The sequence below is a fragment of the Protopterus annectens genome, chromosome 1.part0 (genome assembly GCF_019279795.1).
Source record: "Protopterus annectens isolate FY-2018-M chromosome 1.part0, PAN1.0, whole genome shotgun sequence".
NCBI classification, from domain to species: domain Eukaryota; kingdom Metazoa; phylum Chordata; order Ceratodontiformes; family Protopteridae; genus Protopterus; species Protopterus annectens.
Genome location: NC_056725.1, coordinates 1,422,212,250 through 1,422,238,628, shown reverse-complemented (window position 1 = coordinate 1,422,238,628; position 26,379 = coordinate 1,422,212,250). Strand labels below are relative to the sequence as shown.

At 44.2% G+C, this 26,379-nt stretch overlaps 1 protein-coding gene across 1 annotated transcript in view; it reads left to right on the top strand.

Annotated features, from left to right (window-relative positions):
• The window catches only part of SNX14 (sorting nexin 14), a 1,453,711-nt gene that overhangs the window by 78,883 nt on the left and 1,348,449 nt on the right, over window positions 1-26,379 (top strand). The window lies entirely within an intron of this gene.

The window sequence follows — 26,379 nt, the reverse complement described above, 5'->3', positions numbered from 1 at the left end:
CTCCCTCCAAGGGGGTCAGGACACACTCCACCAGAGCAGACTCCACCTCTGCAGCTTTCCTGAGAGGAGTCCCCACCAGGGACATCCTTGAGGCTGCCACCTAGACATCTGTTCACACTTTTACCAAGCATTACCATCTGCCTCTCTTTTCCAAATCCAGGGCAGGGTTTGCCTCTGCAGTCTTGCAAGGTATCCTAGCCAGCCCCTAGATGTTCTTCATTCCACATTGCTGCAGTCCTTACTATTGGGTAGTCCGCTGTCCAGTCGGCCCGAATACCAAAGTATATGGCTGACGTCGGTCAGGGCGCATTAGACTGACGTCAGTACGTCAGGGTACTAATGCGCATGACCGACGTCATATCCTCAGTCTTTTTTGCCGCATGGTCCGATGCAGAAGCAGTTTTGCGAGTGCAGGTTGGCGTTCTGAAATTTTCTGAAGTCGGAGTTTCAGACCGAATCAAAGTTGGCTAAGTACCCGTTGGGAACATTTTGGTTTTTTCTTGCCTCAGTATTTAACCGGATGTCAGAAAAAGTGAATAACTGTATTTCTTGTGGGAAACAGATACCTCATAGGGATTACCATACCTTGTGTATACCTTGTTTAGGGCCTGAGCACGACGTTGTTGGATGCCGCTCTTGTGCTAGATTTAACAAACGCACTATTAAGAGACGGTTAGACTGTGCCAGGTTAGTGTTTGGGAAGCGTTGTAATTATAAAATGCCGTCGGATGCTCCGACGCCCGCTTCGTCCAAAAAACGCAAGGACAAAACAGCGAAGCCTAGGGTTGATGAACCGGCAGTCCCGGACGTCGGTTCTTTAGGAGGCTCGGTGGAGCCTGAGGTTTTGCCAGGGGTTTCTTTGGAGTCTCAGGCAGAGACTTTACTGTTACAGGATGTGCCCTCTCAGGAGGTAGGCCAGGCTGAGGGGGCTTCTCAGGTGACTGTTCTTCCCTCTCTTCCCAAGGTAGTTAGAGCCTCTCCTTCTGTTTCCAAAACTTCTTTGAGAGGTAGGCCAAGTTTAGCTTCAGTGGGGGCTTCTCCTAGCACTTCAGGTTCTGTGCCTAAGAAACATATGCTTAAAATGGCAGAAGATTTGATTACTTTGATTAGAGGTTCTATGCCCCCTCCTGATAAGAGGCCTAGGGTGGAACCTGAGTCTGAGAGTTTTGAACAGTGTTCAGAGGCTTCTGAGTCTTCTGCGGAAGACTTGCAGGAGTTTCCTCCTTATTCTGATTCTGATGTGGATGATTCCACTCCTACAGCTTCTCCTCCTGAGGATTTCTCATTTTCAGAGACTCTGCATTCCATGAGGGAGCACTTTAAATGGGAAGGCCAAGATTACTCTGATTCCAGGAAAAGGCTTAGGGAATTCTTGTTTTTACCCCAGCATAGGCCCTTAGCTATACCTCCTGTGTTGAATGTGGTGGAAGATGGTTTGCAGAGGCTTCCCTGAACCCTGATTCTTTGCCTCCTGCTCCTGTTAAACCTGATAGGTACTATAGGGTGCCTGAAGCTCATAAGTATCTTTTTAAGAGTCCTAGGGCAGACCCGGAAACTGTTTCTCAGGGACCTAAAGGTGTTAAGGCCTCTGTTGTTAAGAACCCTGTTCCCACTGATAAAGAGGCAAGGGCTTTGGATAGATGGGGAAAGAAAGTGTATACTTCTTCCACTTTAGCCATGAGGGCGTTGAATTGTCAGTTTCACATGCTAAAATATCAAAATTATCTCTTTTCACAATTGAAATCTAAGGTGGATGCTTTGGCGGAAGGTATTGAGTGTAAAGAGTTGCTGGATTTAGTTCATGTGTCTGAACAAGTGGGTAAGCATTCTTTGCAATGTGGTTTTGATGCTGTACAGGCCTCCTCGAGGGTGGCTGCCACTAGTTCTGTTCTTCGCAGGCATGCCTGGTTGAGGGATCAGAATTTAGCTGAGCATGTTAAGACAAGGATTTTGGATGCTCCTTTACAGTCTGATGTGTTGTTTGGTTCGCCTGTGGAAGCAGTTTTGAAGAAAATGGAGGACAAAGCTAAGTCTATGCAAACTGTTAAAGATTTTTTGCAGGTGCAGCCACCGAAGTTTAGTAGAAATTGGCCTACTAAGGGATGGACATATCCTGCTTATGATTCCCAGTCTAGGGGTAGGTCTAGACGTGGTAGGGGCAGAGCTCAAGGTTCTTTTAGGCCTAGAACAGGGAGTTCACCTGCTCAGACTTCTGGTGAGGGCAGGGGTCAGTCCTTTCGTAAACAGACCCAATGACCTGCCTTTTCAGCTGCCAGTAGATTCTCGTCTGGCAGCTCCTTTGGGAGGAAGACTGTCTCTTTTCAAAGAAAATTGGGATTTAATTACTCAAGACAGATGGGTGTTGGATATCATTCGCCACGGTTACAGGTTTTATTTCCATACATTGCCCCTTTCAAAGGCATGCCAGGCGTTCCTCCTCCACAAAGGAAAGAGGCTCACAAGCAAATTTCTCTGTTACTCCAAATAGGGGCCATTCAGCCAGTCCCTGTATCAGAAAGGGGCCTAGGATTTTATTCTCGCCTGTTCCTAGTACCAAAGAAGGGGAACACGTGGAGACCAATTTTGGATTTATCTATCCTCAACACTTATCTGGACATTCCCAAGTTCAAGATGTTGACGTTACAACAGCTTTTACCTCTGCTGGGCAAAGATCACTGGATGGTAACTTTAGATCTCAAGGAAGCTTACCTTCATGTGCCTATAAGACTAAGTTGCAGGAAGTATCTGCGTTTCGAGCTGGAAATTCTCATTATCAGTTCTCTGCATTGCCCTTTGGCTTATCTACTGCCAGAGTATTCACAAAGGTTCTGGCTCCAGTGATAGCTTACTTCAGGCTAAAAGGAATTCAAATCTATCCTTACTTGGACGACTGCCTGATTCTGGCTCAAGAAAAGGAAGACCTTCTACAGCATCTGGAATATGTTATAGCAGTGCTAAGATGCCTAGGGTATTCTGTGAACGAAATAAAGTCCAGTCTAGTACCCTCTCAAGACATGTGCTTTCTGGGTGTGAGACTGAATACAGCAGCCCAGATGGCCTTTTAACCCCGGACAAACAAAAGAGTCTATCCCTTTACTTCCATCAACTATCTCATCAGTCCGTGCTGACTGCAAGGACAGTCCTTCAAGCATTAGGGTTCATGGCATCTTGTATTCTGGTGCTTCCCAATGCCAAATTGCATATGAGGAAGCTGCAATGGTATCTCAAAAATGTATGGACACAGCACTGCCAGGATTTGGACACTGTCATTCAAATAATACCTTGCCTTCAAAAAGAATTTTTGTGGTGGGCTCAGGAATGTCACCTAAACAAGGGACTCTCTGTGACCCGGCCAGAGGCGAGTCAGATTTTAACGACAGATGCCTCGGACATTGCTTGGGGAGCTCATCTAAATGGAAAGTGGATACAAGACAAGTGGCCTGCCAGACTACAGCATCTACATATCAACATGAAGGAGATGTTAGCAGTCCAGTTTGCATTAATGGCTTTCAAGGAGTTACTTCTTCCAGGGCAGGTGTTGATTCTAACAGACAACACAAATGTCATGTGGTACATCAACAAACAAGGGGGAACACATTCTTATCCTCTATGCAGGCAAGCAATGATTTTATGGGAGACTGCGCTCAGCTTGCAACTAACTCTTCAGGCAAGGTTTCTGCCGGGAGCACAGAACTCCTTAGCAGATGTGTTAAGCAGACAAATCCTGGATCCCCACGAGTGGAAACTGGATCTTCATGTATTTCAGAAATTGACAGTGTCATGGGGAACTCCAGACATAGATCTGTTCACTTCTCCACTAAACCACCAGCTGCCAAAGTTTTGCACAAAGGGGTTTCATCACACAGCTTGGAAAGTGGATGCTCTGTCTTTCAGTTGGAAAAATCTTCATGTGTATGCCTTTCCACCTCTGCCTCTTCTTCCAAAGGTGCTCTTAAAGGTCAGACAAGACAAGCCAAGGATGATTTTAATAGCTCCAGATTGGCCTCGGCAACACTGGTACCCACTACTAAGGAGTCTGGTAAGGAAGCCTCCATGGCCTTTACCTTTGATTCCACATCTGTTATCTCAGAAGGACGGTCATCTGCTCAATGTCAAGCTTCACTCTCTTCATCTCACAGCCTGGCATATTCTGGGTTGAAACTCAGCAGGTCTCAACTTCCTCAACAAGTTTTAAATGTGATTATGGAAGCTAGAAGACCTAGTACCAGGAAAGTGTCAGAAAAATGGAAGAGATTTTTATTTTGGAGTACAGCAAAGAATTTGGAGATTTCTGGGCCTAATTTGAGTGTGGCTCTTCAATATCTTACTGAGTTATTGGACAAAGGTTTGTCCTTCTCTTCCATTAAGATTCATGCTGCAGCAATTTCAGCTCACTATGATTGTGACCCACCATTGTTTTCGCATCCTTTGTTCAAGCAGTTTCTTAGAGGGGCAAAGAATATAAGACCCCACGTAGAGCTCCTACTCCTGCTTGGGATCTCAATTTTGTGTTGGAAAAACTTACTCTACAACCTTTTGAGCCTGCGGCTACTGCTGAATTGAACTACTTGTCATGGAAGACTGCTTTTCTGTTGGCTATTACTTCTGCAAGAAGGGTGTCTGAGTTGCAGGCCCTTATGGCAGTAGAGCCCTTTTTGATTTTCCATAAGGATAGGGTATCATTACGTACTAATCCTTCCTTTATGCCTAAGGTGGTTTCTAGTGTGGCTTTAAACCAAACTATTCATTTGCCTACTTTTTATGCAGACCCCCAAAATAAAGGGGAAAAGATTTTGCACACTTTAGATGTACACAGGCAATTGCGTTATTATTTGAGCAGGACTAAGGATTTTAGGCAGTCTCAGCAGTTGTTTGTTTCTTTTGCTTTGAGTTCAGGGCAAGCCTGTGTCAAAACAAACTATTTCTAGGTGGATTGGGTTTTGCATTGCATTTTGTTATTCCCATCATGGCAAGGAGATTCCAGCTGGGATTAGGCCTCATTCCACTAGGGCTACTGCCACTTCAACAGCATTTCTAAGGGGGGTGGCAACTAAGGATATTTTGGAGGCAGCTACTTGGAGTTCAGTGCATACTTTCTCTAAGCATTATCACCTTCCTCTCTACTCTAAGTCTAGGGCTGGTTTTGCCACAGCTATTTTGCAAGGCATGTTGTCAGCTCCTGCTTCTTTGTGATTTGCCAGCCTCCCTTACCTCTGCTTTGGGATTCTACCCAATAGTAAGGACTGCAGCAATGTGGAATGAAGAACATAGTACAGTTTTGTACCTACCATAAATGTAGATGTTCGAGGATCCACATTGCTGCAGTCAATTTCCTCCCTCCTTCCCCTCTGTGTTTAGGGGTGGTTGTGTAGGTGAGGTTATATGCTGATAATTTTGTATATATTGTACATATTTTTGGTGCAGGTATATTGGGCCTTGTCTTTTTAGGGTCTTCTGACATCTGGGGCAAGAAAAGACTGAGGATATGACGTCGGTCATGCGCATTAGTACCCTGACGTACTGACGTCAGTCTAATGCGCCCTGACCGACGTCAGCCATATACTTTGGTATTCGGGCCGACTGGACAGCGGACTACCCAATAGTAAGGACTGCAGCAATGTGGATCCTCGAACATCTACATTTATGGTAGGTACAAAACTGTACTTTTTCTTGACTGCCTCCACCCATTTCCTTAGCTTTGGGAATCTACCCAAATGTGATGACTGCAACAGTGAAACATGAAGAACATTGTACAGTTGTGTATACTAATCATAAATGTAGATGTTCAAGTGTATTCACTGTTGCAGTCTTGGATTTTCTTTGTGTTTCACTGTTGCAGTCATCACATTTGGGTTATCTGCTTGCAGTAGCCCTCAGTCGGCCTGATTATCAAAGTCTTGGGTCCCGTGTCGGTTGCTGTCTCATCTTCCATGACGTCAGGTAATCAGGGGTATAAAGCATGCAGCCGACACCATTGCATCAGTTTTTCTTGCCGTGTGGTGCTGGAAGCAAAAGCAGTTTGCAAGTGCCGGTCGGCCGACTCCTGAAATTTTCATTTTCAAGTTTAAGAACCAAAGTCTTCAACTAAGCTAAGTACCCCGTTGGGGAACCTTTTTCTTGCTCTAAAGCGATGTCAGTAAAAGTTAGCAATTGTATTTCTCGTGGAAAGCAAATACCTCATAAAGATTTTCACTCGTACTGCATTCCTTGCTTAGGCCCAGACCACGACGTACCTCGCTGTCGGTTTTGTGCCTTATTCAAACTTCAAACTATTCGTCTTTGGTTTATTTATGCTTCTAAATATTTTGGTACTCGGTTCAATTATCCAGAAATGGCTTCGGTAAGCCACCTGACTACTGACATTCCGAAAAAATGCAAAGATAGACAGAGACAGACCGCATAGGTCCAAAGCTGCCGACGACACTTCTCTTAAGCTAGTCACCAGTTCACCGGTACTCAGTGAGGCACTTTCGCAGCCCCTGATACCCGCTAGTTCAAATTCGCAGGCCTCTACTGAGACCCATTCAGAGTCCAGTATGCCACGAGATGCTTCTTCGACTGTGGAACCTGCGGATGTCTCTACCTTGGATGAGTCCGGAGCCACTGTGCATGCACCGGCTTCTGAGGGTGTATTCAGGCCTACTGACTTGCATATTAAACTGACGCCATCTTATTCTTCAAGGCCTAAAACTTGATCCATGCCTAGAAAACTGGATCCCAGACCGCATGGTCAGGCCTCTGTGCCTACAAAAACAAATGATAAGAATGGCTGAAGACCTTATTACTCTAATCAGAGGAAGCCACCCTTTCCCCTCTAAGAGACCTAGGACTGATTTTCCTTCTGATTCTTCTGATCAGGGCTCATTTCTGTTTCCTCTGATGACCAGGATTTACCTTTATCTACCTATGAGGATTCTGATGTAGAGGACTCCATTCCCTCTGCTTCCCCTCCAGAGGATTTCTCTTTTTGGTGAAACCTTGCATACTCATAGGGAGCATTTTCACTGGGAAAGCCAGGATTACTCTGACTGCAAAAAGAGGCTTAGGGATTTCTTACTCCTGCCCCAAAACAGGCCTTTAGCTATCCCTCCTGTACTGGATATTGTTGATGATGCCTTCTCGGAATCTAGCCTGGCTCCTGACTCTTTACCTCCTGCTCCCAGAAAACCTGATTGGTATTACAAAGTTCCTGACTCTCACAAGTTCCTCTTTAAAAATCCTACTGCGGATCCTGAGACCATTTCACAGGGACCCAAGGGCATTAAGGCTAATACAGCCAAAAATCCTACTCCCTCTGATAGAGATTCCAGGGTGCTGGATAGATGGGGTAAGAAGGTATGCACTTCTGCAACCTTGGCCATTAGGAGGGCCTTAAGCTGTCAGTTTCATATGTTAAAGTATCAGCAGCATATTATTGGATTGCTTAAACAGAAAATGATGTTGATTCCTGACTGTGCTGAAAATAAAGAGTTACAGGATTTAATGCATTCTGTTGAACGAGTTGGAAAACATATTTTGCATTGTGGTTTTGATTCATTAAAGGCATCTTGCAGGGCTGCTGTCACTGGGTCTGTACTTAGAAGGCATGCTTGGCTTAAGGAGCAATCTTTGCCAGATCATGTTAAAGCTAAATTGCTGGATGCTGCCTTAAACCAAGACCACCTGTTTGGCAACAAAGCAGAAGTAGTACTTAAAAAGATGGAGGAAAAAGCTAAATCTATGCAAATTGTTAGATTTCCTGCAAGTACAGCCTCCCAGATTTAGTAGGCATTGGCCCTCTAAGAATTGGTTCTTTCCTGCCTCTTCAAGGCCTTCTCAGTCCAAACTCAGAACCAGCAGAACACCCAGGCTTCAGTCCCAAGGTACTCACAGGACTAAGCAGTGGGGGGCTCTCACTTCCAAAGCAGGGAGTAGTAAGACCTCCCCCCTATGGTAAACTGTCTCAGTGACTTAACTTTAAACTTTCCAAGCCCCGCACAACTGACTGTTCCTTTAGGGGGAAAGAGTGCCCTGCAGGGAAAAAATTGGGAACTCATTACCCAGGACAAATGGGTTTTAAATATAGTTTCCCAAGGATACAGATTCCACTTCCACTCCTTACAACCCCGAACGGTTGGCCAGACCTACCCTCAAATCAGTGGGCAGAGGCAGGCTCAAAAACAAGTTCTCTGTCTTTTAAGCATCAGGGCTATTCATCCTATCCCAGAAGAAGAATGGGGACAAGATTTCTACGCAAGACTTTTTCTGGTACCCAGGAAAGACAATTCCTGGCGTCCTATCCTGGACCTGTCTATCCTAAACACATTTTTGGTAATCCCAAAATTCAAGATGTTAACTCTTCATCAGCTGCTTCCTATGCTAGGCAAAGATGCCTGGTTGGCAACACTGGATTTAAAGGAAGCCTACCTGCACATCCCAATAAGGGAATCGTGCAGAAGATACCTACGCTTCAAAGCAGGCTACATGCACTATCAGTTCTCTGCACTGCCCTTTGGCGTATCTACTGCACCCAGGGTATTCACAAAATGCCTAGCTTCAGTCATTGCATTTTGCAGGCAAAGAAATATTCAGATATACCCATACCTGGACGATTGTCTAATTCAGGCAGAAAGCCAGGGCATACTATTAAATCATCTGGCATTTGTAAAGAAATTGCTAACTTCTCTGGGGTACACCATAAACGAAAAGAAATCACATCTTGTACCCTGCTAACAAATTGTATTCATGGGAGCAAGCTTGAATACAATTTCCCAGATTGCCTACCTTACGCCAGAGAAACAAGTTAATTTGACAGCCTACTTCAAACTACCGGCCAAAAAAGACCCAGCTATCTGCAAGGAAAATACTGCAAGTCCTGGGGTTCATGGCCTGCTGCATTCTACTAATTCCATATGCAAGACTGCATATGAGGAAACTACAATGGTATCTAAAAAGCCTATGGTGTCAACATTCTCAGGATCTAGAATCAACGAATCTGAAGTAGGATTGTTAATTTGTCAGCAACCTGTGGGTTACGAATCCGATATCGGATCCGAGCCGGCAACTTGTTTCAAGCTAATGGATCCGAGTTCCTAACTCCTCCCTTCACCCATAATCCCCTGCTAACCCTCCATGACCTCAGATCTAGTTTGCCGCACTTGTGATGGCTGGATCCTTTTCTTGAGCTCCGCAGATAAGTGAAAAAAGTTAACCTTTTTCGTCAGGAATTTCTGTTTTAGTTTAAATTAATATTTGTAAAGTGTGTCTGAGTTAGGTTCCCTATTTTTAATTAATACCCTTCCTTTGCTAGTGTGTGAGTGTTTGTTGAGTGTCTTTTGGGGCCTGTGTGTGTGTGTGTAGTTGTCTTTTTCTTTTCATTGTTAGTTAAAAAAAAAAAAAAAAAAAAAAAAAAAAAGGGAATGGCTGAGGCCCCAAAAGCCATATTTTCTAAATGTACCGAGTGTGGCCATAAGCTCTCCCCGGCTGATGGCCACACTCGGTGCGTTCGGTGCCTTGGGGTTAAACACCTCACCTCGGGCTGTACTATCTGTGCAGCTTTCAACCCCAGAGCACTGAAAGAATGGAGGTTGAAGCTGGTCCTGGCAGGACTTCTACCCCCGGATTCAGCTTCGGCCACCGCTACCTCTGCTACTCCCGTGGCTCCATCACAGCCTGGGGTGGTTGCCACTCCTGCCCCCCTGCCTCTGACTGGGACTCAAACTCCCGCTAAAGTGTCAGAGGACAGGGAGGCCAGGAGGGAGAAACGGAGGGAGAAGCACCACAAGCGGCGGGCCGAGACCTCCGTTTCGGCCCCGCCAGCTAAGCGGGCTTCTCCCTCCTTTGCTTCTAGGTCTCCTCCTCCTCGGCTTCGATCCCCTTCTTTCTCCCAGGGGCCCGAGGAGGAGGAGACCCGATCTCCGTCGAGGTCATCGAGGCGGCATTCCAGGCCTGCCTCGGTGGCCTCTTCGAGATCCACTTTCAGCTTATCAGATGCAGACTTGGACCGGATGATGCGAAGGTTCATCCAGGCCCAGCTGCAGATGGGAGTGCTCTTGCCTCCCCCCCTCAGGGGGGGAGCTCGACACCTTTTTTCCACCCAATTGCTCCTTCTCCGACCCGCTACCCGGGTTCGGAGTGCTCGGAGCCAAGCAGCCTTGGAGCCGGGGGTGGATCGGCGCCGACAGTACTTGGTACTTCGGATCCGACCCTACCCTCGAGTTTGTCTGATCCAACCTCTCGAAGCCGTGGTCCGAGCTTCGGATCCGGGGGATTCAGTGTGCCTTCAGCTCCGTTCAGGTCGGAGCACACTGGTCCCTCAGATCCGACGGTCTAGGTGCCGGCTCCGATCCCTTCATCGCATCCGAGTGGGAGCCGACTTTCGGATCCATTAGAGAGTGGCTCTCCCTCGGCATTCGATGTTGTGGAGAGGGCTCTGTTGAGAGCATCCGGACCCCCGGTCCTTGCATCGACTCCTCCCTGCACTCCCTCTCTGCTGGGCCAGGCTTCCATCACCCGGCCAAAGGGACAGCCTGCTTCGATGTCACAGACAGTTCCATTGGAACAAGATGTTGCTGGCGAGGCCTCCTCGGACAGTCCCCCTGAGGAAGCTCCCCGCAAGCATAAGTGCAAAAGGAGGCACGTGGACTCCCCTGAGTCCTTAACCAAGGACACGGACTTGGAGGAAGGGGAAGGCTCCCCAAGATCACCCCCTGAGGATGTCTCCTTTGGAGACATCATGGAGATGCTGAGAATCAGAGGTGGGTGGTCTGCCCCAAGTCTTCCTCTGACGAGTCCGTGTTTCTGGAGGCATTCGAGGCAGGCCCGTCTACCTCCTGGGTGTCCCCTCCAGCTGATCCCCTGGTGGACCTTATTACCACCAGGGCATGGAAGGATCTGGACACCGTGGAGCCAATACCGAAGCGACCGGATAGGATTCTTAGCCCCCCCCCCTCAGACCGGTCACATTGGAGTAAGGGCCCCCCTGTAGATGCCATGTTGACGGCAGCAGCCACAAAGAGGGAATTGGCTCAAGAGAGTCCCTCAGTCCATCCACCGAGCAAAGAGCCCCGTTTGATGGATCGCTTAGGGAAGCGAGTCTTTAGTTCAGCGACCTTCTCAGTAAGGTGTCTGAACTATATGGCACATGTCATCAGGATGCAGCGGGATCTTATCAAAGAATATGCTGCATCCCTCCCGGAGTCCATGTCGGAGGAGGATAAACATTTGTACTCCACCCGAATGGCCACTCTGAGATCTATTTCAAACACCTCTATGCGGCTGTTGTCCCACGCCACAGAGGGAGCCGCTAGGGCCAGTGGAGCAGGCCTAGTCATGAGACGTCAGGCCTGGCTCCGTCATTGCGACTTTACGGAGCCTTTTAAAGCGTCCTTCGCGAACGCCCCCTTTGATGATTCTGCCCTTTTTGGCAAAACAGTTCGCGAGACGCTTGTCCAGAGTGAGAAGGACGGGAAGACGTCTGCCGTCGGAGTCCGCTTCTCTGCCCTCCCAGCGGTCCTTTTCAAGGAACCAAAAGGGTCAGAAGAAGATGTGGTTCCGGAAATCACAACATTCCCAACCAGCTCCGGACAACCAGTCCTACCTTGGCAGAGGTGGACAGGGAGGATGTCGCCCCAGGGGCAGAGGGGCTCCGAGAAATTTCGGGTCCAGAGAACCTTTCTCTGAGCAGCCCGTACAGCAGCCCTGAGGGGTTGCCCGGCTGCTCCACTCTGGAGGCAGTCAGGGGGCATTTTTTGAAACATCTAGCGGCATGGGAGTCCATCACAACAGACCGCTGGGTGCTTCGCATCATATCCAGAGGGTACAAAATACCAATTCTGCATGTCCCCCAATCCAAGAACCTCCCCGATGTACCACCCGATCACAGGGAGGCCGTAGAAATACAGCAGCTGCTAAGAAAAAGAGCCATCCAGCCCGTCCCCCAAGACCAGCTCGGATTAGGGGTCTACTCCAGGTTCTTTTTGGTGCCAAAAAAGACGGTGGACCTGAGACCCATCCTAGACCTTTCCCGCTTGAAACTGTCAGTAACCAAGGAAAAATTCCGAATGGTCACTCTTCAATCTATCCTCCTCCTTTTGAGGGAGAACGAAAGTGTTAGCAGTGATTGCGGCCCACCTGAGACTCCAGGGAATTCAGGTCTTCCCGTACCTGGACTACTGGCTCCTGACCGCACCAACAAGGCATCTACTTTGCTCGGCCAGAGACTTCTTTCTCCATCTAGCCCCACAACTAGGCATTACTATCAATGTCGGCAAATCTCTACTGGCTCCAACACAGATCATAGAATTCATAGGTGCCAGAATAAACACCAGAGATTTGCGAGCCTTCCTAACTGCCGAGAGAATGAGAAATCTACAACTTCATGTGCAGGCTATCCTTCATTCAGAGGCTTCACCAGCGGAATTGATCCTGAGGGCACTAGGCTCCATGGCAGCAGCGATTACACTCCTTCTATGTGCCCGTTTGAACATGCAAGTCCTGCAATGGACTCTGTTAGTGCAATGGTCCTTCCTATCCCTTCCTCTCCACCATCCCATTGCTATCAGCAAGGCTTGCAGAAGGGCGCTACTATGGTGGCTCCAAGCATTGAACTTCCATACGGGCCGTCCCTTCTGCACCTCTCCCCCTATCGCCACTGTGACCATGGATGCTTCCCGCCTCGGGTGGGGGGGGCATTACTCAGGCAGGACAGTTCAAGGCACGTGGAACGATACAGAGACTTCCCTGCATATCAACGTTCTAGAGATGAGAGCGGTGCTGTTGGCGTTGCAAGCACTTCAGAGCTTCCTCCCTGCAGGAACGATTACAATTCACTCGGACAACATGTCAGTGGTCTGGTATATCAACAAACAGGGGGGAACCAGATCTTATCCTCTTTGCCGCGAAGCCATGAGAGTGTGGGAATGGGCGATCTCCACCAACCGCTTTCTGATTGCAACGCACATTCCGGGGAGGACCAACATCCTAGCGGACAAGCTCAGCCGCACCCTTCTTACCCCTTACGAGTGGTCTCTCAATCCTCTAGTAGCAAAGCAAATATTCGCAACATGGGGGCAACCCTGCTGCGATCTTTTTGCATCTCCCTCAAACGCCAAATGCGACAATTTCTTCGCTCTAATCCCCCCACCAGGGGAATCTCCAAGAGACGCTCTGGTGCATGCTTGGCCACCCGGTCTACTCTATGCCTATCCTCCTCTTCCAATGATGATACAACTCTTGCAGAAAGCCTCGCGGTTGGGGAGCAAGATGATTCTCATTGCCCCATTCTGGCCTCGACAAATTTGGTTCCCTTACCTGTGGTCTCACCTTGTGAATCACCCTTGGATTCTAGATCCCATTCCAGATCTCATCTCCCATCCATTGGACTTGCCAACTCCAAACCTGGACAATCTGAAACTGACAGCTTGGTTGCTCCAGTTTCACTCCTAGTTAGGACTCCCGGTATCTCTTCACCAGTCAAAGCCATCCTCGTGGCAGCACATAAGCCCTCCACCAGGAAAGTGTATCACAGCAAATGGAAACGTTTTTCCATCTGGGTGGAGCGCCGCGATCTAGATCCCTTTACGGATTCTCTTCCATCCATTTCATATTTCCTAACTGAACTCTTTCAAGAAGGCGCTAGTTGTTCAACTGTCAAAGTGCAATTGGCAGCCATTTCTCATTATCATGTGGGACATGATTCAGGGTCCTTGATGTCAGCCAAATTGTGTAAAACCTTTCTCAAGGGTACCTTTTTACTTAGACCTCCTGTAAAAGAAGCCATACCCCCATGGGATCTTACTTTAGTTCTTCAAGCCTTGACTGCTCCACCCTTTGAACCCACTGCTTCAGTGGATCTTGTCATGGAAAACAGCATTCCTTGTAGCCATTACTTCAGCGAAAAGAGAGTCGGAACTTCAGGCTCTTTCTGTAAAGCCTCCATACCTGATTTTTCACCCTGATAGAGTGTACCTCAGGATCAATCCCTCCTTTCTTCCCAAGATAGCGTCAGAAACCAACATAAACCAATCCATAAATTTACCGGTTTTCTTCCCTAAATATCAAAATAAGGGTGAATACAAGCTGCACTCATTGGATGTTTATAGGCAGCTTCATTTTTATACTCGTAGGACGGCTGGCCATAGACAATCCGACCAGCTGTTCATTTCCTTTGCCAAATTTAACTTGGGGAAAGCTATCTCTAAAGTATCTTTATCTCGCTGGATTTCCCAATGTATCCTACTAGCTCATCAAGCCTCGGGTAGACCCGCACCAGAAGGAGTTCGTGCTCATTCCACTCGCTCCATTTCTACTTCTGCGGCTTTCAAGTCTAGAGTTCCTTTGGATGATATTTGTTCTGCAGCCACTTGGGCTTCATCTCATACCTTTATCAACCACTACAAGCTAGACCTGCTTTCTAGAGGGAGAGCATCCTTTGGCTCTGCGGTGCTTCGTAATATCCTTCCATGATGGCCACCCAGGCTGCAGGTAGCTGGGGACTCTGTCCCACAGGTTGCTGACAAATGAACAATCCTACTTCAGATTTAGAAGTTATGTACTCACCATAACGTTCCATCTGAGTAGGTAGTTCATTTGTCTGCAACCATCCCCCCCTCCTTCCCCCTGACCTTCTTTGGATCTATTAGTTTTTAGATATCCTCTGTTGGATATATATGGAGAGGCAAACTCGATCTGAGGTCATGGAGGGTTAGCAGGGGATTATGGGTGAAGGGAGGAGCTAGGAGCTCGGATCCATTAGCTTGAAACAAGTTACCGGCTCGGATCCGATATCGGATCCGTAACCCACAGGTTGCAGACAAATGAACTACCTACTCAGATGGAACGTTATGGTGAGTACATAACTTCTAATTCCTATCATACCTTGTCTACAGATAGAGTTCCTTTGGTGGGCAGAAGCCTGCCACCAAAACAAGGGACTGCCATTCACTCTACCCTCTGCCTCCCAAACCCTAACAACAGACGCATCAGACTATGCATGGGAGGCTCACTTGGCAGGGAAGTGCATTCAGGGCAAATGGAACTCAAGTCAAGTGCACCTGCATATCAATCAAAAAGAAATGTTAGCTGTACAGAATGCTCTGACAGCCATCAAGGACCACATTCTTCCAGGACAATTATTGGTAAAGACAGACAACACTACTGTTATGTGTTACATAAACAAGCAGAGAGGAACCCACTCATATCCTCTCTGCAGACTATCCATGGCTTTGTGGAACACAGCCTTGAGCTACCAAGTGCACCTACAGGCTCAGTTCCTGTCAGGAAAGCTAAATACACTGGCAGATGACCTAAGCAGAAATCTCATGGAACCACACGAGTGGAAACTGGAACCAAAGATATTCAACATGTTGAGAACCAAATGGAGGAGCCCAGAGATAGACCTCTTTGCCTCCTCCCAGAACTACCAATTGGACAATTTCTGCACAAGGACTCCCCGCAAACACGCTTTGAAAGTGGATGCCCTGTCCTTCACCTGGAAAAACCTATCAGTTTATGCCTTTCCCCCTCTGCCTCTCCTCTCCAAGGTACTACTAAAGATCAAACAGGACAAACCAAGGACAATACTGATTGCACCAAACTGGCCACGCCAACAATGGGTACTCCCTCTTGTGCAGTGTGTCATTGCTGGCACCATGGCACCTGCCTCAGACACCTGCTCTGCTGTCCAAGCAGGAGGGCCAGATTCGGCACTCGCAGCTTCAAACCCTGAACCTGGCAGCCTGGCCAATTACCTGATCTCTCCGTTGCCATCCCTCAGTAAGCAAGTGATGGATGTCATTCTGGAGGCAAAGAGGCCTAGTACTAGAAAATCATATGCTGAAAAATGGAAAAGATTTTGTTCCTGGAGCCAAACTCGGGGGATTGGGCACAGCAGCACCCAATTTTACCTCAGATTTTTCAATACTTAACTGAGATGCTTCACAAGGGCCTTTCCTTTTCTTCCATCAAAATTCATGCCTCAGCCATTTCAGCTCATTACAATACAGAACCACCCCTCTTCTCTCATCCACTACTGAAGCAGTTCCTCAGAGGGGCCAAAAACGTAAGACCACCCAGGAGAGCCCCTACTCCAGCCTGGGACCTTAACTTTGTAGTGGAAAAGCTCACTCTACCTCCCTTTGAGCCAGCTGCAAATGCAGAGTTGGAACTCCTTTTTTTGGAAAACAGCCTTCCTTCTAGCTATCACTTCAGCAAGAAGGGTGTCTGAATTACAGGCTCTCATGGCAGTGGAGCCTTTCATCATCTTTCATGCGGACAGGGTGTCCTCAGGACCAGTCCCTCCTTCATGCCCAAAGTGGTATCCAGTTTGGCCCTTAATCAGTCCATTCATTTGCCAACCTTCTTTTCTAATCCACAGAACAAAGGGGAGCAAATGTTGCACTCCTTGGACATGCACAGACAACTTAGATTTTACTTGGACAGGACTAAACCTCTCAGGAATTATGAACAGCTGCTGGTTGCATTTGCTGCAGGGGCAGAGGGGAAGGCCATTTCAAAGCAAACCATTTCTAAGTGTATAGGCCACTGCATTCATTTGTGCTATAAGCACCATGGAAAACCTACCCCACAGGGGATAAGACCACATTCAACCAGGGCTGCATCTACCTCTACAGCCTTTCTCAAAGGTGTCCCTACCAGGGACATCCTAGAAGCTGCTACCTGGAGTTCTGTACATACCTTCACCAAACATTACCACGTGCCAATTTTTTTCTAAATCCAGAGCTGGCTTTGCCACTGCAGTCTTGCATGGCCTTATAGCTGGTCCTAATGCTATCTAATTACCTCCTCCCATCCTTAGCTTTGGGAATCTACCCAAATGTGATGACTGCAACAGTGAAACACGAAAAACATAGTACAGTTGTGTGCACGTACCATAAATGTAGATGTTCGAGTGTATTCACTGTTGCAGTCCTGGTTACCCTCCCTCCAGCCCCCTGACTTCTATTGACTATATCTCTATTCTTGTTTACTATGCTTAAAGTTTTTTGCTGTATTTGCTTTTTTGTTGGAGGTGTAACCTTGTATATAATTGCTTCCCATTATAGGGGCACCTGACATCTGGGGCAAAAAAAACTAATGTAATGGCATCGGCTGCATGCTTTATACCCATGACTACCTGACGTCATGGAAGAGGAGACAGCACCAATACAGGCCCAAGACTTTGATAATCAGACTGACTGAGGGCTACTGCAAGCAGATAACCCAAATGTGATGACTCAACAGTGAATACACTTGAACATCTAGATTTATGGTAAGTGTACACAACTGTACTCTTACCTCCCTCCATCCCCCTTTCTTCTCTTTCTTTCCTTACAAGGGACATATTGGTATTTATTTTCCACTGGTGGGGTTCTTCCACAAGAACCTGGCATCCTACTTTGGGGGCTCCTGAAAGGTTAGGGCAAGAAAAACTGATGTAATGGCATTGGTTGCCTTACTTTATACTATTGATGATCTGACATCAGTCCTCAAGCGAGAGCAACCGAAGCAAAAATACTAATCCTCTGGTATTCGGGCCAGCCAAGGGCTACCCTGGCAGGGATAACACAAATGTGATGACTGCAACAGAGAATACAGTCGAACATCTACATTTATGGTAAGTGTACACAACTGTACTTTCAAATGCCTCCCTTGGAATTCCAGAGTTCTAAGGTTGTGTTAGTTGAAGTTTTCAGCGGTCGTAACTCTTGTTTATGCATGCTGTTAGTAAAAAAAAATCTTTAATGTAATTTGCAGCCAAAATCGACAATGTCTTTGGTAATGATCTACATTTATATGAATGAGTGTCATACACACAACAGAGAATAACCAAGGGGAAATTGTTAAAGCAGTTAAATTAAACATTGTTCACTTTTGTGACCATTTGAAATGGCTGCTTATAGAACTAGCAAGATTACCAGAGTTATAATACAGTGGGATCAGCCATTTTCCTCTATCTTTATTCTAGCTCTCCAAGCCATAGGAACAAGCCTTTCTCAAATTGTAAAGAATTTATGTATTCTAACTGCAGATGAATGAGTAAGGAAAAAGGCAACACACTTTACACCATGGAGTTTGTCTCCTTCAGGTGTAGAACCAGCACCATATACCTGAAAAGCCATCTTCCAGTAGCTGTTCCTGATGTTCTTCATGTTTCACTGTTGCAGTCATCACATTTGGGTTGTCTGCTTGCAGTAGCCCTCAGTCAGCCTGATTAACAAAGTCTTGGGTCCTGCGTTGGTTGCTTTCTCTTCTACCATGACATCATGTCGTCAGGGGTATAAAACATGCAGCCGACGCCGTTACATCAGTCTTTCTTGCTGTGCGGTGCCCGAATGAGAAGCAGTTCACAAGTGCCGGTCGGCCAACTCCTGCAATTTTCATTTCCAGTTTCAGAACTGAAGTCTTCAACTAAAAGCTAAGTACCCCGTTGGGGAAACTTCTTCTTGCTCTAAACCAATGTCAGTAAAAGTAAATAATTGTTTTTCTTGTGGAAAGCAAATACCTCATAAAGATTTTAATTCGTACTGTATTCCTTGCCTAGGCCCTGACCATGACGTACCTTGCTGTCGGTTTTGTGCCTTATTTAAACCACGAACTATCCGTCGCCGGTATATTTTCGCTTCTAAATATTTTGGTGCTCGGTTCAATTATCCTGATATGTCTTTGGTAAGCCATCTGGCTACCGACAATATGAAAAAACGCAAAGATAAAAACAGAGACATGCTGCCTAGGTCCAAATCTGTCGACAACGCTTCTCCTAAGCCAGTCACCAGTTCACAGGTACTCAGTGAGGCGCTTTTGCAGCCCCTGATACCCACTACTTCAGATTTGAAGGCCTCTTCTGAGACCCATTCTGAGTCAGGTATGCAGCGAGATGCTTCAACTGTGGAACCTGCGGATGTTTCTACCTTGGATGGGTCTGGAGACGCTGTGCAGGCACTGGCTTCTGAGTGTGTATTCAGGCCTACTGACTTGCATATTAAACCAACGCCATCTTCTTCTTCAAGACCTAAAACTTGAACCATGCCTAGAAAACTGATGCCCAGACCTCATGGTCAGGCCTCTATGCCTAAAAAACAAATTATAAGAATGGCTGAAGATCTTATTACTTTAATCAGGGGAAGCTAACCTTCCCCCTCTAAGAGACCTAGGACTGAGTTTGCTTATGATACTTCTGACCAGGATTCTGAAATTTCTGTTTCCTCTGATGACCAGGATTTACCCTTATCTACCTAGGAGGATTCTGATGCTGAGGAATCTATTCCTTTTGCTTCCCCCCAGAGGATTACTCTTTTGGTGAAACCTTGCATACTCTCAGGGAGCATTTTCATTGGGAAAGTCAGGATTTCTCTGATTCTAAAAAGAGGTTTAGGGATTTCTTACTCCTGCCCCAGCACAGGCCTTTAGCTGTACCTCTCGCACTGGACATTGTTGATGCCATTTCTGAATCTTGCTTGGCCCCTGACTCTTTACCTCCTGCTCCCAGAAAACCTGATAGATATTAAAGGGTTCCTGACTCTCACAAGTTCCTTTTCGAAAATCCTACTGTGGATTCTGAAACCATTTCACAGGGACCCAAGGGCATTAAAGCTACTACTTCCAAAATTCCTACCCCCTCTGATAAAGACTCCAGGGCGCTGGATAGATGGGGTAAGAAGGTATACACTTCTGCAACTTTGGCCATTAGGGCCTTGAATTGCCAGTTTCATATGTTAAAGTATCAGCAGCATATTATTGGATTGCTTAAACAGAAAATTATGTTGATTCCTGATTGTGCTGAAAATAAGGATTTACAGTATTTAATGCATTCTGCTGAACAAGTTGGTAAACATGCTTTGCAATGTGGTTTTGATTCACTAGAGGCATCTTGCAGGGCTGCTGTAACTGGGTCTGTACTTAGAAGGATGCTTGGCTTAAGGAGCAGTTCTTGCCAGATCATGTTAAAGCAAAATTGCTGGAGGAAGAACATAGTACAGTTGTGTACAATTACCATAAATGTAGATGTTCGAGTGTATTCACTGTTGCAGTCCTGGTTACCCTCCCTCCAGCCCCCTGACTTATTTTAGCTATATCTCTTCTCTCCTTTACTATGCTTAAAAGCTTTTTGGTGTATTTGCTTTTTTGTTGGAGATATAACCTTGTATATTTATAGATTTAATTGCTTCCCATTAGGGGGCACCTGACATCTGGGGCAAGAAAAACTGATGTAATGGCGTCGGCTGCATGTTTTATACCCCTGATGACATGACGTCATGGAAGAAGAGACAGCGACTGACGCAGGACCCAAGACTTGTTAATCAGGCCGACTGAGAGCTACTGCAAGCAGATAACCCAAATGTGATGACTGCAACAGTGAATACACTCGAACATCTACATTTATGGTAAGTGTACACAACTGTACTTTCTACAGTAGCTATTATTGTCTCTCTTTAGCCAGTGCCTTCTTTGGTAAAGGGCAAGGGGTCTTATTTAGGCTTCTGCCCAATACCAACGAAAGATAGAAAATGGAGGCTTGTTGTGGATCTGACATGCAAACATGTTTAAGATGCTGCCTTTCCGCAGTTGTCTTTCTTTTCTTATGTAGACTGCTTATTTCGTAATGATGAATAGAAAACTGCCTTTCTCTGTGTTTTTGTCCACAGAGCCAATAGACAAGTTCCCAGGCTTTTCATAATGAAATTGCAATTGCCAATTCATTTATTTGCCATTTTGCATATCATATGCACTATGTATGTTTTCTTAATACCTTAATCCAATTTTTGCCCATCTGAAGCTTCAGGGGTTTATATTCAGCCTTGTATGGATGGTTTATGTATGGCTATTCTCTGTCAGCTCTGTGTTTAGCCATGCAAAAAATATCAAATGTTTCCACATCTTGAGAATGTCTCTGAATTGAAGGAAATCAGGACCTTACTCCCTTCTCACACAAAGAATTTCTTGGGATCTTAGATTTCTTTGTACACTTAGTCCCAGCATCATTCCCTCCCCCAGGACGCTGGTAATTAATTTATTTCTATATTTTATAGTAAAATTACAGACAGTAAAGGGACTTGTTAAAAGCCCTGTGGTACATATCCTCATCCATCATTATTCTTAAAATCCCAAATTTCATCTATGGATACTGCAGTTGTATCTACACATTCTTTGCAAGTGAATGCAGTCTTCCATTGATTCTAGCTTTAGGTAAGGAGTTTAAGTAGTATTGCAGTCAGATTGCCAACAGCCAACGCTTACCTTTTGTTTCTCCAGGATCAGACCTTGGAAATAGATGCTTTGGATTTTATTCTTAGAGACTGACTGAAAGACTTAGTCTTGGGTTCCATGATCTCAGTCTCTTAAGAGAAGTTAACTATTGTCTGGGATTCGTTGTTTTTTTTTTTTTTCAATCAGCTCTCCAACCAAACTCTACAAACTGTGACAGCCATCAACTTGATAATATGGTGCATCATCAAATGGGGATTGGTGGACCTTTGCTTTTACCTTCTGTGGAGTTATCATAATTTGGGAAAAAAGCAATTCATATGAGTCATACCCTCCAGAAGAGTTGCAGCCAGGATATGTCCATGTCAAGAGAACACTGTACCAGGATTTATCAACACACAGGCCTCGGTCTGATATGAGTGTTAAATCTGCTAGAGGACTTTTTTATTTTAATGGTGACATGGACTCATCTTAAATGAACATTTGTGCCTCTTATGGGTATCGCCAATTTCCTGTGTTCTGTCCCAGGCTTGTTTAGTTTAAGCAGTGGTATCTAGCACCTTGTCATTTGTCAGGCTTGTTTAGTTTAAGCAGTGGTATCTAGCACCTTGTCTTTTGTCAGGCTTGTTTAGTTTAAGCAGCGGTATCTAGCACCTTGTCTTTTGTCAGGCTTGTTTAGTTTAAGCAGTGGTATCTAGCACCTTGTCATTTGTCAGGCTTGTTTAGTTTAAGCAGTGGTATCTAGCACCTTGTCATTTGTCAGGCTTGTTTAGTTTAAGCAGTGGTATCTAGCACCTTGTCATTTGTCAGGCTTGTTTAGTTTAAGCAGTGGTATCTAGCACCTTGTCATTTGTCAGGCTTGTTTAGTTTAAGCAGTGGTATCTAGCACCTTGTCATTTGTCAGGCTTGTTTAGTTTAAGCAGTGGTATCTAGCACCTTGTCATTTGTCAGGCTTATTTAGTTTAAGCAGTGGTATCTAGCACCTTGTCATTTGTCAGGCTTGTTTAGTTTAAGCAGTGGTATCTAGCACCTTGTCATTTGTCAGGCTTGTTTAGTTTAAGCAGTGGTATCTAGCACCTTGCCATTTGTCAGGCTTGTTTAGTTTAAGCAGTGGTATTTAGCACCTTGTAATTTGTCAGGCTTGTTTAGTTTAAGCAGTGGTATCTAGCACCTTGTCATTTGTCAGGCTTGTTTAGTTTAAGCAGTGGTATCTAGCACCTTGTCATTTGTCAGGCTTGTTTAGTTTAAGCAGTGGTATCTAGCACCTTGTCATTTGTTTGGTGTCAGGGCTTGATGCTTACTTTCCTGACAACTTATTTTATCCTAGAAGTGTTTAAGGCTAAAAAGAGAAAAGACAAACTTAATTCTCATAGTGCAAAGTAAGCTTAGACATCCTTGCTGTTTTGCTTCTCGCTCAGTTATTGATGGCTTCACAAGTATCCTTACCTCATACATGATAGACTTGTCTCAAAAACAAGGTTAAGTACTCCATCCAGACCTTAAGTTTCAAAAGAGTATCTCAGATTGTTGTTGTCTTTCGGCTTTTCCCAGTTAGGGGTCGCCACAGCGGAACTCCGGTCCGCTAATGATTGGCAGTAGATTTTTACATGCCAAGTTGCCAGCCCTGACGCACAACCTTCAACAGAGGTACGCCCATTCACACATGTCTCCACACAGAAGGATTAATTCTTTTAAAAAAATGGGATTTAAAAATAATGAAACCCCACTGGTCACCCAGAGTTCAAAAAAGGTGAATTAATGCATTTGGAGAACTCTATGAAAAGGAAAGCAGCTGTTATGAAATCAGTGTACCATCAGGGGGGAAAAAGTTTCAGTAGGTTTCATTCTGTTGACATTTCTTTCACTTGTTAATTTACCACTGGGATAATAGTTTTCATTAAAGTAAAAGAACCATTTAAGTGCACTTCATGTGTGGGGACTCATTTTATCTTCTTAGTGCTCTTCTCTCATTCAGCAACAGAAATGTACACTTTGAGCCTGAAACATTCAAATGTCCACTCCTCCGCTGTTTAATACTTTGACTAAATAATGATCATTTTAGACAACTTAAAAAGATAATGAAAAACATACTTTGAATGTGTGTGTGTGTATAAGCCTGTGATAAATGAACAGTGGGGGAGGTGACACTACATATGTAACTAAAATGTCTTAATTCTCTGTTGAGGATACAGCTTGTATTGAAAGGATTGTAATAGAGGAGTTGTTTTACATTAAAATACTATGCCTAATGTTTTATTTGATTAATAAAAATTGCAAAATCATGTAAAATACTTAGTCTGGTAACCCATTTTCTTCTCTCAGTGATGCCCTTTCATAGGCATTACAGTGAAATAATTGACCTTCCAGGTGATTTGAAGAACTGTCTGTGGTATTAGGCCTTTCAACATTCATGGGTGATCTGTTATTTCCTTGTAGTATCCACTCTGTCAGGTATTTTTACTTGCTTATACGCCGAGATGTGTTGTTGAGCTAAACTAAACAGAACTGATTGAAGATTGCACTGAAGTGTTTGAGCACTGACTTCACAGTGTGTGTGTGTGTGTGTGTGTGTGTGTGTGTGTGTGTGTGTGTGTGTGTGTGTGTGAAACATTCCACTGGGAATAAATCCCGGAATAACTTCTACTGGAATTCTCAGAGCAGCAACTCCCTCTTCAAAAAAAATAGGGAACTGAAATGGCTCTCAAAGGCGCCATCACTAGAAAGAAAGAAATATTTATTGGTATTATAGCAACATTATGCAGTACAAGTTGAATCTAATCTTAAGACACAGTTTTCTAGAACATGTCACATCTTTACTTCAGTGTTCTCATTAATCTACAGAATAAGCATTTTATAGCTTTGGAAAATGTAAACATCTAAACTGATTGCACTGGAACAAAACGTCATTTAATGTATAAAACAGCCCCAAAACAAATACATAAGGAGGCAAGCTTCAGGTAAAATATCAGTGACACCCTGTAACTGTTAGCTGCAGAGTTATGTTGTACTGATTACTAACAAGTTTTACATCTTCAGGTGTTATAAAGACATCTATGAATAGCAGCAGTTGAAATTCAGGCATTGAGCATAAAGTACAAAATTTTTAAAAATGGTATAGAATTTCAATAAATGTAAGATTTCTGTAGAACAGATTTCTTTATTTTCGTCACTTTTTAAACCATCTTAACTCTTTAAATTATCCTTTCCAGGACAAGACCATAGGTGTGTACTACACTAACAACCACTAGGTGCTTTTTAAGCCTATCCATGCATCCCAAATCTCTGATAAGTTCTGTACTCTTTTTTTTTTAACTCCTTTATTAAATTGTTACACATTAATAGAAAAGAAAACAAATCATTTTAATTTTTTTTCCTTTTAAAAACAATATGCATCACATATAATTTCTTTGTGACTATCATAAAATTATCATCAGTCCAATGTTACAAAAAATTGTTGAACTCCCGCATTCCCTTAAACCTCAATACTCCTCCTAAATATATGCATGTGTTCTGACAATTTCCATTTCCTTCTCTGTAATTTGCTCATTCCCTTCTTTGCCTTTTCTAAAGATCCTTCTTCCAGTTCCTTTATCACTTTTGTAATATTCAGTATCTCAAATACAGTTGCTGTAGACTATGATTTCCACTTTCTAGTAATTGCTTTTTTTGGCATCCAACTGAATTAAACTTAATAAGGCCTTATTATGTGTAGGCAATTCAGATCATGTATCCCAGCTCAAAATAATTATTTCTTTACTTGCAGCCATTTGCTCACCCAGTATTTCTGATAGAGTACTCTGTAGGGAATTTTTAAAATTGGCCTGCTCATTACACTCACAAAGTATATGTTTCCAGTTACTGCTTTCTTCTCCATCACACCTGCAACATTTGCTATCCACCTGAGGAAAAATTATTTGAAGTATGTTTGGGGTTTAAAAAACCTTTGCAAACATTTCAAGCAATGATACTCCAACTTCTGAAGTTGGTTGCATGCTTGGGAGCCATACATATTTTCTGTACCCCTAATCTCTTTTGACAAAAATCTTCTTTCTGCTTTTTCATATTGGCATAGTTCTTAGAATAATCAAAAATATAGGCACCGGACGTCCAACCATTTCCAACACTGAATTCTTTATTAACAAAAACCACCAAAACACATAAACGCTGTTCACACAATCCTTGTAATGTTTTTGTCTTAAAAACTTCATCAGATGAGCGTACTAACCCAAAATACTTGTTTAAAAACCTTAATTATCTCCCCAATAAACCAATGCAAAGCAGTAGTAAATTAATTATGTTAATATGTCATGATTAATAAAACATTAGTAAACCTACTGGAATCACAAAATACATTTTGAAAACTTGTGTAAATCTTACAATAAAGCATAGTGTCTTTACATGTTTTGAATAGTAAATGAAATATTAAAAAATGAATTAAATAAATAATGAATTAAAACTACTGAAAAATAAATTTAATCAGATAATAAAATTCATTTGTATATAGTATAATGTAATGGTACCATCTACTGGACAAACATAAAAACATGCCACATAAATCTAAACTACAAGAAAGAATACTGGCCATATAAATTAATAAAACCATTTGTAAAATTGTTTTTAAAACTTTGTTATGAAATAATTATATATTAGTTTATATGTCTTTTGTAAGGAAATTCTCATAAATGTTTTACAATCTGGCTGATCTAAGCTTCAAAACAGGTAGCAATGAAACTATCATTCAATCTGGGTGGCTGCTAGCTTCTAGACCTAGTTGCCAGTAAAGCTCCCTGTACTCTAACTTGGTTTCCCAGGGACCTCCTCTTGGGTCTGTAGGTATTACTTCAATCACGAAAAACCAATATTCAGCCCCCTTATACACTTGAGTATGTTTAAACAAAGCGTTGTTTTCATTCATTCTGCTGATATCATATCTATGTTCATACATTCTTTGTTTTAATTTTCTTTTTGTTTTTCCCACATAGAAAAATCACGTGTTGCATAGGGCTAAATATTTCACCCCTTTGGTGTTACAATTGGCATAATCTATAGTACTAATATACTTATTTCTACACTTTAAATGTATTGTGTCTCCTGTCCGTATATATAAACACTGGTTGCAATTGCCACATTTATTTGTACCTTTCCTATTGTTTGAATATCCTCCACCATTGTTATAATGTGCATCTTTCTCTAATATAT